We start from the raw sequence: 11,582 nt of genomic DNA, 5'->3' as shown, positions 1-11,582 counted from the left end.
TCAAAGTTGCTGAAATTTTTGAAGCTTTCAAACCCCAACAATGGCTGATAATTTCAATGGGAAGAGATGAGAAGAAAACAAAGTTGACTACTCTTTCTATTTTAGTCAAAATAAGTCACCTAACATACCAAACTTAAAGATTTTGTCCCCTCTTTGACTCTATGGTCAGCCAAGCACTTTTAAAAGGGATTAATTTCCCTTTAAATACCCCCAATTTTTGTTTCTCTAGCTATTTGACACTTTTAGCTATCAATTTAGGATTTTTGCACTTTATGCGATTTAGTCTTTTTTCGCAATTGGGCTCACAAACATTAAAATTAGCTCACCAAATTTTTCATGCACTATAATAACCATGGTATGACTCTATTTTAAAAAAAATAAAATAAAATAATTCCTTCAACTTTGAATTTGTGGTCCCGAGACCACTATTCTGACTAGGCCCTGAATCGAGTTGTTACATACCTTGAGTCCCTAGATGTTGTAGATAGGAAAAGCCGTCGGAAAGGATTATCAAAGTTAGTATTGATGTTGCCGTGAACTCTTGTGGAACGAGCTTGGGCATTATTGCTAGAAACTCCGACAGCTTTGTTTTGAGCGAAAGAGCGTCTTTAACGAATAAGGTGATTAATCCTGAATGGGTGGAGATGGATGCCTTCATTGATGGCTTTCGACTTGCTCATTTTCTCAATATTGATAAGGTCATTTTTGAATTGGATTGTGCAAGCATTGTCAACCGCTTTAGTGACCACAAGGAGGACATCACGGTTTTTGGGTACTGGATCAAGGAAGCTCGCAAGTTTCTTGACTCTTTTGTATTCACCAAGGTCAAATGGGTTAACCGGGGTTGTAACAAATTAGCCAATTCTTTTTGTAATTGGACTATTTTAAAGTGTTGTAATTTGAACTTTGACATGGATTATCTTAGCCATATCCATAACAATGTTATTTCGAATGCAATTTAATTTTAGGCAGTGACTTTTGGGTCCTTTTTTTTGTCAAAAAAAAACTTATTGGGAACTTATATAAACCCAAATAAACCATTATTTCATAAATTTAATATAAATTTTATCATTTTTACAAATAAATCCCTAAATACAAATTTCATCAAAACTCACTTTACAAAACTTGTTTATTCATTAACAAAGATTCATAATCTAGCATTAAAAATCAAAAATCATTCAGGAACATTCATGGTATAACCCTCAACCTTTAACAGTTTTACAAATTAATCTCCAGGCTAGCTTGGTCTCAAAACCATTAAATTTACATACTATGCACTCAAGGTTAGCTTGGTCGAATATCCCCCTTTTTCCAATGGTGTTTTTAGGTTTTCTAATTAGCAAAATATGAAGATGACAATGTTTTCTTATCTTTTGTTATTTAGGTTTTCTTTTTAATTACCAAATGACTAATTTAACCTTTTAAAACCATTAAAATTTCAATAAAACCATGCCATGTATATCCACTAGCTAATTAAATGGTCTAATTACCATTTAATTCCTTTAATTTAAGATTCCATAGCTATTTGAATCCTTTAGCTATTAGAACTCAACTTTTACACTTTTTACGATTTAGTCCTTTCAATTTAATTAATTATGCAAACATCAAAATTTCTTACTAAAATTTTAATAAGACCTTACTAATGTCCCATCGACATTAAAATAATAAAATAATGATAATTTACTCATTAGATTTGTGGTCTCAAAACCACTGTTCTGATTTCACTGAAAATGGTCTGTTACAGTCACCATTAAGGAAAAAATTCTAATTCCCACTGTCGAGGAGTTTTTTGATGAGTTGGGTAATTCTCACTTCTTCTCCAAATTGGATTTAGTTGTCAGATATCATCAGATTCAGGTCAAGGCTGATGATGTCCCAAAAATGATGTTCCGAACACATGAAGGACATTACGAGTTCCTCGTAATGTCGTTTGGGTTAACCAATGCGCCATCCACTTTCTAGGAAATAATGAATGATCTCTTCCAACCATTTCTATGTAAATTTGTTTTAATTTTTCTAGATGACATTCTTGTTTACAGTTAGAATTGGCAGGAATGCTGGAAACATATAGGACAAGTGCTACAAAATTTGCAAGAGAATGGTTTTGTCGCAAAGCATATCAAGTGTATATTCGAAAAAACCATGGTTGAATATCTGGGTCATGTAGTCTCACGAGAGGGATTGGTAGTGGATTTCAAAAAGGTTAAGGGAATCCGAGCTTGGTCGGTACCTACCATGATCTAAGATGTGCGGGGGTTTTTAGGTATTGCATCCTACTATCGCAAATTTATTAAGAGATTTGCCACCATCACAACTCCCATCTCTGATTTGCTTTGCAAAGGCCAATCATTTGAGTGGACTAAAGTGGCTCAATGTGCCATGGACCACTTGAAATCATGTCTTTACTCTACTCTAGTGGTTAGACTGCTGCGGTTTGATAAAGAATTTTAGGTCGAAACTGATGCTTTTGGAACAAGGATAGGAGCGGTTCTAACTTAGGAGGGTAAGCCATCAGCCTATTTTAGCCAGAAGCTTAGTCCACGAATACAAAGTGCTTCCACTTACAACCGAGAAATGATTGCCATTACCTAAGCAATGGGGAAGTGGCGTTAGTAACTTGAGGGTCATAAATTCATGATCATCGCTGATCAGCAGTCCCTGAGGGAATTGAACTAGCAGATTATACAAACTCTGAAACAACAATGATGGTTGTTAAAATTAATTGGGTACGATTTCGAGATCCATTACCAACCGGAGAAACTAAAAAATGTTGCCAACACATTATCCAAGGAAATCAAAGCATCTTTCATGGCTTTTTGTCGACCATTGTTTGGTATCATTAATGATCTACGTGCAGTAAGTTGACAAAATACTGGTATTCAGCACATTCAAGCTAGCATTCGAGAGGGACAGACCGTTATTTCTAGGTATAAAGAGCAGGATGGTTTGATATTGGTGCGAGGGAAAATTTTGGTACCTTAGGAAGCTGCACTAAAATCACTATTGTTACGAGAATTTCATAGTTCGATAATGGGTGGACATGCTGGTATTACACGTACCTTTCAGATACTAGCTGTGAGCTTTTATTAGAAATGTATGGGGAAAGAGGTTCGATAGTTTGTCACTAAATGCCAAGTTTGCTAACGAATGAAAAATGATATCTTGGCCCCAATAGGACTTTTTCAACCCCTCACCATTCCCAACCAAGTATTTGAAGACATCTCTTTAGACTTCATTGTGGGCTTCCCAAAATCTAAGAGGAAGGAAACTATCTTGGTAGTTGTCAACCGGATCACTAAGTACGGATATTTTTTCCACTTCCGAAGCACCTCGACAGTAAATATGTAGCAAGATCATGGTAAAAGGGATTCTGAAACTTCATGGGATACTAAGAAAAATTGTCAGTGATAGAGATTAGACTTTTGCTAATGAAATGTGGACTGAAATAGCCAAGCTACAAGGAACCGAGTTATGTTTAAGTTCAGCTTACCACCAACAGACTAATGGGCAAACCGAAGCTTTGAATCGGTGCCTAGAGAAGTATCTTCGTTGTATGGCAGGTGATGATCCATGCAAGTGGAAATAATACTTAGCATGGGTAGATTATTAGTACAATACGACCTATCAGACATCAGCAGGGATAACCCTTTTTTCGAGCTTTGCATGGGCGTGACCCTCCCACTATCCTCAACTATTTAGAGGACAATTTTCGTAATGCTCAGGTAGATCAAGATTTGCAAGAACGTGATTCATTGCTTCGGATATTGAAGACAATTTAGTTCGAGCAGAAGGACGTATGAAAAGTCAAAGGACAAGCATCGACGCGAACTAAAACTCGAGAAAGGTAGCTGGACATTTGTGCATTTACAGCCCTATCGACTACTATTGTTACATCTAAGTAGACATCAAAAGCTTGGACCATGATTCTTTGGCCTCTATCAAATTCTAAAATGTATTAGTCTTGTGGCTTACAAGCTGGAATTACCAGATTCCACCCGCATAAATCCCATATTTCATGTCTCCCAGCTCAAACTGTGTAAGGGTCAACCTCTTCAACAAATCATTCCTGTGCCTTTGATGATGGAGGATTTTTTTCAACCTGTACCTACTAAGAACCTTGAGTACAAGGTCCTTCTTTTGGGAGGGGGGAATGTTAGAATTAAGTGACCTAAATTCTTATTTAATAAAATACGATGGAAAATAAAATAAAAGTAAAATCCATATAGAACTAGACTTATTTTATTTTATTTTAGAATAAGGTTTTTAAACCTTATTAAACTCCATCTATTTTATATTGATTAGGATAAGGAGTTTCAATCCTACTAGAATATGGCTTTACAAGCCCATAAATAGACATAGTCTATTCCTTTTGTATTGATTCAAATTTTTCGACATAGTGAATTTTCTTCTCCTCTGCCCGTGGTTTTTTCCTGAAAGGGTTTCCACGTAAAATTTGTGTGTTCTTTATTTTATTTTTTTTTTAATTTTTCACAAATTGGTATCCGAGCTTTCGGGTTGTTCATCTTAATCATAGTAATGGCATCTTTGAAGTATGAAATTCTGTTGTTGGATCGCAACACCAGATTTGCATTGTGGCATATTAAGATGTAGCAGTTCTTGCGCAGATGGATCTAGAGGATGCCCTGCTAGGGATAGATAAGATGCCTTCGACATTAACAGATGAAAAGAAGAACCGTAAGGATCGAAAGTCGTTAACACAATTACATCTGCATTTGTCCAACGAAATTTTGCAAGATGTGATGAAAGAGAAGACTGCCGCTGCATTATGGAAGAGGCTAGAACAAATAAGTATGTCAAAAACTCTAACAAGCAAGTTGCATATGAAGCAGCGTCTTTATGCTCATCGTTTGGAGGAAAGTGCGTCTATACACGAACACTTAACATTTAAAGAAATTCTCTCAAACTTAGAGGTTATGGATATAACACCCCAAACCTGGCCTGAAAGTTTGGCTGGAATCCGGCATGTCACATTGAAGTGTTTTTCGAAAACTATGTTTCCATTAAAAACCCTTCTTAATAATTAAAAACTTATACCCTTTTTAAACCTTGTTAGAAACCTCAGATGAATAACATTCTTAACAACTTTGTGAAAATCTTGGCAGTTGCGGAAGCTTGATTTAAAAATAATTGCTGATACGTGATGTTTTGAACAACAGTAGTTGCATTGGAAAATCGTGTTCTACTACTAGCAATTATAAGAACAATAAATAAAATTCCAAATTTGAAATCTAGAAAATTACAACGGCTTTACTACAACCCACATAAAAACATTTAAAAGTAATAATCAAAATTGTAACATAAACAGTATGTGTGGCTTCCACCGAGCCCCTCGCAGCTCCGATCTGTCTAAGGCTGAAAATTACTTGAAAGGTTAATAAACGGGGTGATTTTACGAAAACTCAGTGTGAAATCCCCTACTATATAAAAGGAACAGTCAGTCATATAAAAGAATTAAAAGTCTGGCCCCAGCCCTACTTACAGTTTTAGTATCAATTAGGCCTTAGCCCATTATAACAGACAGTACCATATGGGCCTTAGCCCATTACCGAATAAGAAACATTATCAGAACTAGAATCAAAATAAGAATCAGAATCAGAATCAGGTGACAGAATCAAAATCAAAATCAGAAACAGAATTAGGTAACAAAATCGAATCGATGTCGAATGTAATCGAATCGAACCGTAATCGAATTAGGTAATGTAATCGAATCGATGTCGCAATGTAATTAGAATCAGAATGTGAATGCAAACCCAACCCAATCCATCCGTATACACTCTCGTACCAACCTTACACCATGTAAGGAGACAACTCGACTCACCCATCCGCTACACACCACAGAATTTGCAGCGAGGCTGCCAGATATTGTGACGAAGTCACCAGATATAGATATTGTGGCTAGGCCACCAGAACAAATATAGATATATGTGGCGAAGCCACCAGATTGCAGCGAGGCTACCAGATATTGTGACGAAGTCACCAGAACAGATATATGTGGCGAGGCCACCAGATTGCAGCGAGGCTGCCAGAGCGCTTCCTCCATCAATATAAACCCGTGTCCCGTGCAACAGGTATACATGTCATGGCATACAACATACAGAATTAGAATATCATGCCCATACTTAAATCAAACAGTCACAGTCAAGTCATTCATATCACCAACATATATTCACAATCAAATCCGTCAACCACACAGTCCAAGTCAGTCACTTGCCCACAAGGGCAAAACAATCATTTAACACATACCATTTTACCTCACAAGGGTATCTCGGTAATTTTACCTTACAGGAGTATTTCAGTAATTCTACCTTACAGGGGCATTTAGGTATTTCTACCCTACAAGGGTATTTCAGTAATTCTACCCTACAGGGGTATTTTAGTAATTCTACCCTACAGGGGTATTTCGGTATTTTTACCCTACAGGGGTATTTCGGTATTTCTACCCTACAAGGTTATTTCGGCATTTCTACCCTACAATGGTATTTCGATAATTTTGTAAATCGAGGGTAAAACAGTAATTCTATAAATCGAAGGTAAAACAGTAATTTTGTAAGTCGAGAGTAAAACGATAATTCTGTAAATCGAGGGTAAAACAGTAATTCTGTAAATCGAGGGTAAAACGGTAATTTTATAAATCGAGGGTACTTTGGTAATTTTACAAGTCGAGGGTATTTCAATAATTTTACAGGTCGAGGGTAGTTCAATAATTTCACAAATCAGGGGTATTTTGGTAATTTTACAAACTAGGGGTATTTTGATAATTTTACAAACTAGGGGTATTTTGGTAATTTTATAAACCAAGGGTATTTTAGTAATTTTACAAACCAGGGGTATTTTGGTAATTTGGTAAACTAAAGTATTCTAAATAGGGATAACAATATGAATGGGCCTAAAGCCCTTTCTCAGCCCAAATGGGCCCACAAGCTCGTGTGGCCCTTTTAGCCCAAATCTAGCCACAAATATGAGATTCACCTAGCGTAGTCCAATATTTACTACACAATCAAACAACTTATCCAATTGGGCCCGTAGGCCCATTGGGCCTACATGGCCCCTTTCGGCCTATCGCGGCCCGAAGTAGCCATCCTACAGCTAGAGTAGTGAGAAATACACACCTGATTGGAGACTGGAGTTAATCCACGCTCTGAGCACTCTTAGCCGGCGCCCAACCCAACCGAGCATGCCACAAAGCGAAAGGGATCAGCCAAGAAAGGTACCTTTACTCTCCTCATGGTTCTCTCTATTTAAAGCCGACAGCATCCACTCTTATGTTAGCTTCCGATGTGGGATCCTCCATCATCGAGTTTAAATTCAACACCAACTCTTGCCACCCCCTGTTAGCAAAATAAATGCTCTTTGCTTGCCATGGGATCCAAACCCATGCCTCCCCTTAAATGCTCCATACGCTACTTGCCACTAAGCCACAAGGTTTTTTGTGTCACAATTTCTCCAACAATATTCTTAAGGCCTACCTACTACACCTGTGGTTTGATTCACCTTAAACCAAAATTTTTGCTAGAGTCCGTGTTTGAACCGGGACTTCTCCAACACTTCTCAAAGACACTTAACCACTAAAACAAGCCTTCAACTACGAAATTTTCACGCACAACAGAATATTATAAGCTGCCTTCAACTGCTCCCATACTCAAGGCCCAAAACTTCTAGGCCCAAATTCAAGGTGTTACAATGGAGGTTCAGTATGATAAGGAAGATTTACCTCCCTTAAAGAAATTTCGTCCCCGAAATTTCCATCTAACAAGGTGGTCGTGTAACATCTACCCCACTACGCTACTGTTGCGCACTCTGATCCTACTATCACTATCACACTTCAACTAGAGCTTGAAACATCTCATACATACAACACTTATTCACTGAAGCAGATACATATTTATCACACATATATACAATTTCTATATCCAAATATCACATCCACATAAAATAAAAACCAAATTTAAATTCAGATCAATATCTAAGGAATCCATAGTATTTCAATTTCTAAACAGACAAAAGTATTCAGAAGACTTACGGATTTGGCGCCGGAGACTCGGTGTGCCACACTTTTTAAGAGAAATACTTCAAACAGACCACGTGGTTGAAAATAATTTTCTAAAATTCAACCTTTGAAAACCCAATCCACAGTCAAGTTGTTGCAACCCAGGCTCTGATACCACTAAATGTAACACCCCAAACCCAACCTGAAAGTTTGGCTCGAATCTGGCATGTCACATTGAAGTGTTTTTCAAAAATCATGTTTCCATTAAAAACCCTTCTTAATAATTAAAAACTTATACCCTTTTTAAACCTTGTTAAAAACCTCAGTTGAATAACATTCTTAACAACTTTGTGAAAATCTTGGCAGTTACGGAAGCTTGATTTAAAAACAATTGCTGATACGTGATGTTTTGAACAACAGTAGTTGCATTGGAAAACCGTGTTCTAATACTAGCAATTATAAGAACAATAAATATAATTCCAAATTTGAAATCCAGAAAATTACAACGGCTTTACTACAACCCACATAAAAACATTTAAAAGTAATAATCAAAACTGTAACATAAACAGTATGTGTGGCTTCCTCCGAGCCCCTCGCAGCTCCGATCCGTCTAAGGCTGGAAATTACCTGACAGGTTAATAAACGGGGTGAGTTTACGAAAACTCAATGTGAAATCCCCTACTATATAAAAGGAACAGTCAGTCATATAAAAGAATTAAAAGTCTGGCCCTAGCCCTACTTACAGTTTTAGTGTCAATTAGGCCTTAGCCCATTATAACAGACAGTACCAGATGGGCCTTAGCCCATTACAGAATAAGAAACATTATCAGAACTAGAATCAAAATGAGAATCAGAATCAGAATCAGGTGATAGAATCAAAATCAAAATCAGAATCAGAATTAGGTAATGAATCGAGAATCGATGTCGGTAATAGAACCGAATCGAACCGAATCGAATTAGGTAATGAATCGTAATCGATGTCGAATGTAATCGAATCGAATGTGAATGCAAACCCAACCCAATCCATCCGTATACACCTCCGTACCAACCTTACACCATGTGGGGAGACAACTCGACCCACCCATCCGCTACACACCATAGAATTTGCAGCGAGGCTGCCAGATAATGTGACGAAGTCACTAGATACAGATATTGTGGCTAGGCCACCAGAACAAATATAGATATATATGGCGAAGCCACCAGATTGCAGCGAGGCTGCCAGATATTGTGACGAAGTCACCAAAACAAATATATGTGGCGAGGCCACCAGATTGCAGCGAGGCTGCTAGAACGCTTCCTCCATCAATATAAACCCGTGTCCCGTGCAACAGATATACATGTCATGGCATACAACATACAGAATTAGAATATCATGCCCATACTTGAATCAAACAGTCACAGTCAAGTCATTCATATCACCAACATATATTTACAATCAAATTCGTCAACCACACAGTCCAAGTCAGTCACTTGCCCACAAGGGCAAAACAGTTATTTAACACCTGCCATTTTACCCCACAAGGGTATCTCGGTAATTCTACCTTATAGGAGTATTTCAGTAATTCTACCCTACAAGGGTTTTTAGGTATTTCTACCCTACAAGGGTATTTCGGTAATTCTACCCTACAGGGTTATTTTAGTAATTCTACCCTACAGGGGTATTTCAGTATTTCTATCCTACAGGGTATTTCGGTATTTCGGTATTTCTACCCTACAAGGGTATTTCGGTATTTCTACCCTACAAGGGTATTTCGGCATTTCTACCCTACAAGGGTATTTTGGTAATTTTGTAAATCGAGGGTAAAACAGTAATTCTATAAATTGAGGGTAAAACAGTAATTTTGTAAATCGAGGGTAAAATGGTAATTCTGTAAATCGAGGGTAAAACAGTAATTCTATAAATCGGAGGTAAAACGGTAATTCTGTAAATTGAGGGTAAAACAGTAATTCTGTAAATCGAGGGTAAAACGGTAATTCTATAAATCGAGGGTACTTTGGTAATTTTACAAGTCGAGGGTATTTCAATAATTTTACAGGTCGAGGGTATTTTAGTAATTTCACAAATTAGGGGTATTTTGGTAATTTTACAAACTAGGGGTATTTTGATAATTTTACAAACCAGGGGTATTTTGGTAATTTTACAAACTAGGGGTATTTTGGTAATTTTATAAACCAAGGGTAGTTTAGTAATTTTACAAACCAGGGGTATTTTGGTAATTTGGTAAACTAAAGTATTCTAAACAGGGATAACAATACGAATGGGCCTAAAGCCCTTTCTCGGCCCAAATGGGCCCACATGCTCGTGTGGCCCTTTTAGCCCAAATCTAGCCACAGATATGAGATTCACCTAGCCTAGTCTAATATTTACTACACAATCAAACAACTTATCCAATTGAGCCCGTAGGCCCATTGGTCCCACATGGCCCTTTTCAGCCCATCGCGGCCCGAAGTAGCCATCCTACAGCTAGAGTAGTGAGAAATACACACCTGATTGGAGACTGGAGTTAATCCACGCTCCGAGCACTCTTAGCCGGCGCCCAACCCAACTGAGCACGCCACAAAGCGAAAGGGATCAGCCAAGAAGGGTAGGTACCTTTACTCTCCTCATGGTTCTCTCTATTTAAAGCCAGCTTCGCATCCACTCTTATGTTAGCTTCCCGATGTGGGATCCCTCCATCATCAGAGTTTAAATTCAACACCAACTCTTGCCGCCCCCTGTTAGCAAAATAAATGCTCTTTACTTGCCATGGGATTCGAACACATGCCTCCCCTTAAATACTCCATATGCTACTTGCCACTAAGCCACAAGGCTTTTTGTGTCACAATTTCTCCAACAATATTCTTAAGGCCTACCTACTACACCCAGGGTTTGATTCACCTTAAACCAAAATTTTTGCTAGAGTCTAGGTTTGACCCAGGACTTCTCCAACACTTCTCAGCACACTTAACCACTAAAACAAGCCTTCAACTACGAAATTTTCACGCACAACAGAATATTATAAGCTGCCTTCAACCGCTCTCATGCTCAAGGCCCAAAACTTCTAGGCCCAAATTCAGGGTGTTACAATGGAGGTTCAGTATGATAAGGAAGATCTAGGGTTGATTCTACTTTGTTCGTTGCCCCCGTCTTATTCAACCTTTAGAGGCACGATTTTATATAACCGCGAGTCTCTCACAGTTGATGAGTTTTATGATTCTTTAACCTCGTTTGATAAGATGAAGCATCTTGTGGTTAAACCAGACTCTCAGGGAGAGGGTCTCATTGTTCGTGAAAGATAATATCAGAATGCTGATGATGATCGTGGTAGGACATAGGAACGGAATCCTCGTGGTAAATCTAAGGGTAGATCGAAGTCTTCAAACAGAGGTAAAACTTGTAACTTATGCAAGAAGAAAGGACACATTAAATCTGAGTGCTATAAGCTACAAAATAAGATTAAAAAGGAGGCTGCGAATCAAAAGGGAAAACAACTAGAAAATTCCGGTGAAGCTGATGTTGTAGAAGACTACAGCGATGGTGAAGTTCTAGCCACTTCTGTCAATGATTCTAAAGTAAACGAGGAGTGGATATTTG

The 11,582-nt window shown here is 37.9% G+C and overlaps 1 long non-coding RNA gene across 1 annotated transcript; it reads right to left on the bottom strand.

Annotated features, from left to right (window-relative positions):
* Positions 1–8,464: 8,464 nt before the first annotated feature.
* Positions 8,465–10,596, bottom strand: LOC128285387 (uncharacterized). Its single transcript, XR_008275896.1, has 2 exons — positions 10,496–10,596; positions 8,465–8,635 (listed from the first exon to the last, which is right to left on the bottom strand). It is a non-coding gene; the product is annotated as an uncharacterized LOC128285387 (long non-coding RNA).
* Between the last annotated feature and the right edge of the window lie 986 nt (positions 10,597–11,582).

This window comes from Gossypium arboreum, chromosome 2, assembly GCF_025698485.1.
Source record: "Gossypium arboreum isolate Shixiya-1 chromosome 2, ASM2569848v2, whole genome shotgun sequence".
NCBI classification, from domain to species: Eukaryota; Viridiplantae; Streptophyta; class Magnoliopsida; order Malvales; family Malvaceae; genus Gossypium; species Gossypium arboreum.
The sequence above is the reverse complement of the archived record's forward strand: the minus strand, read 5'-3'. Positions and strand labels throughout refer to the sequence as shown.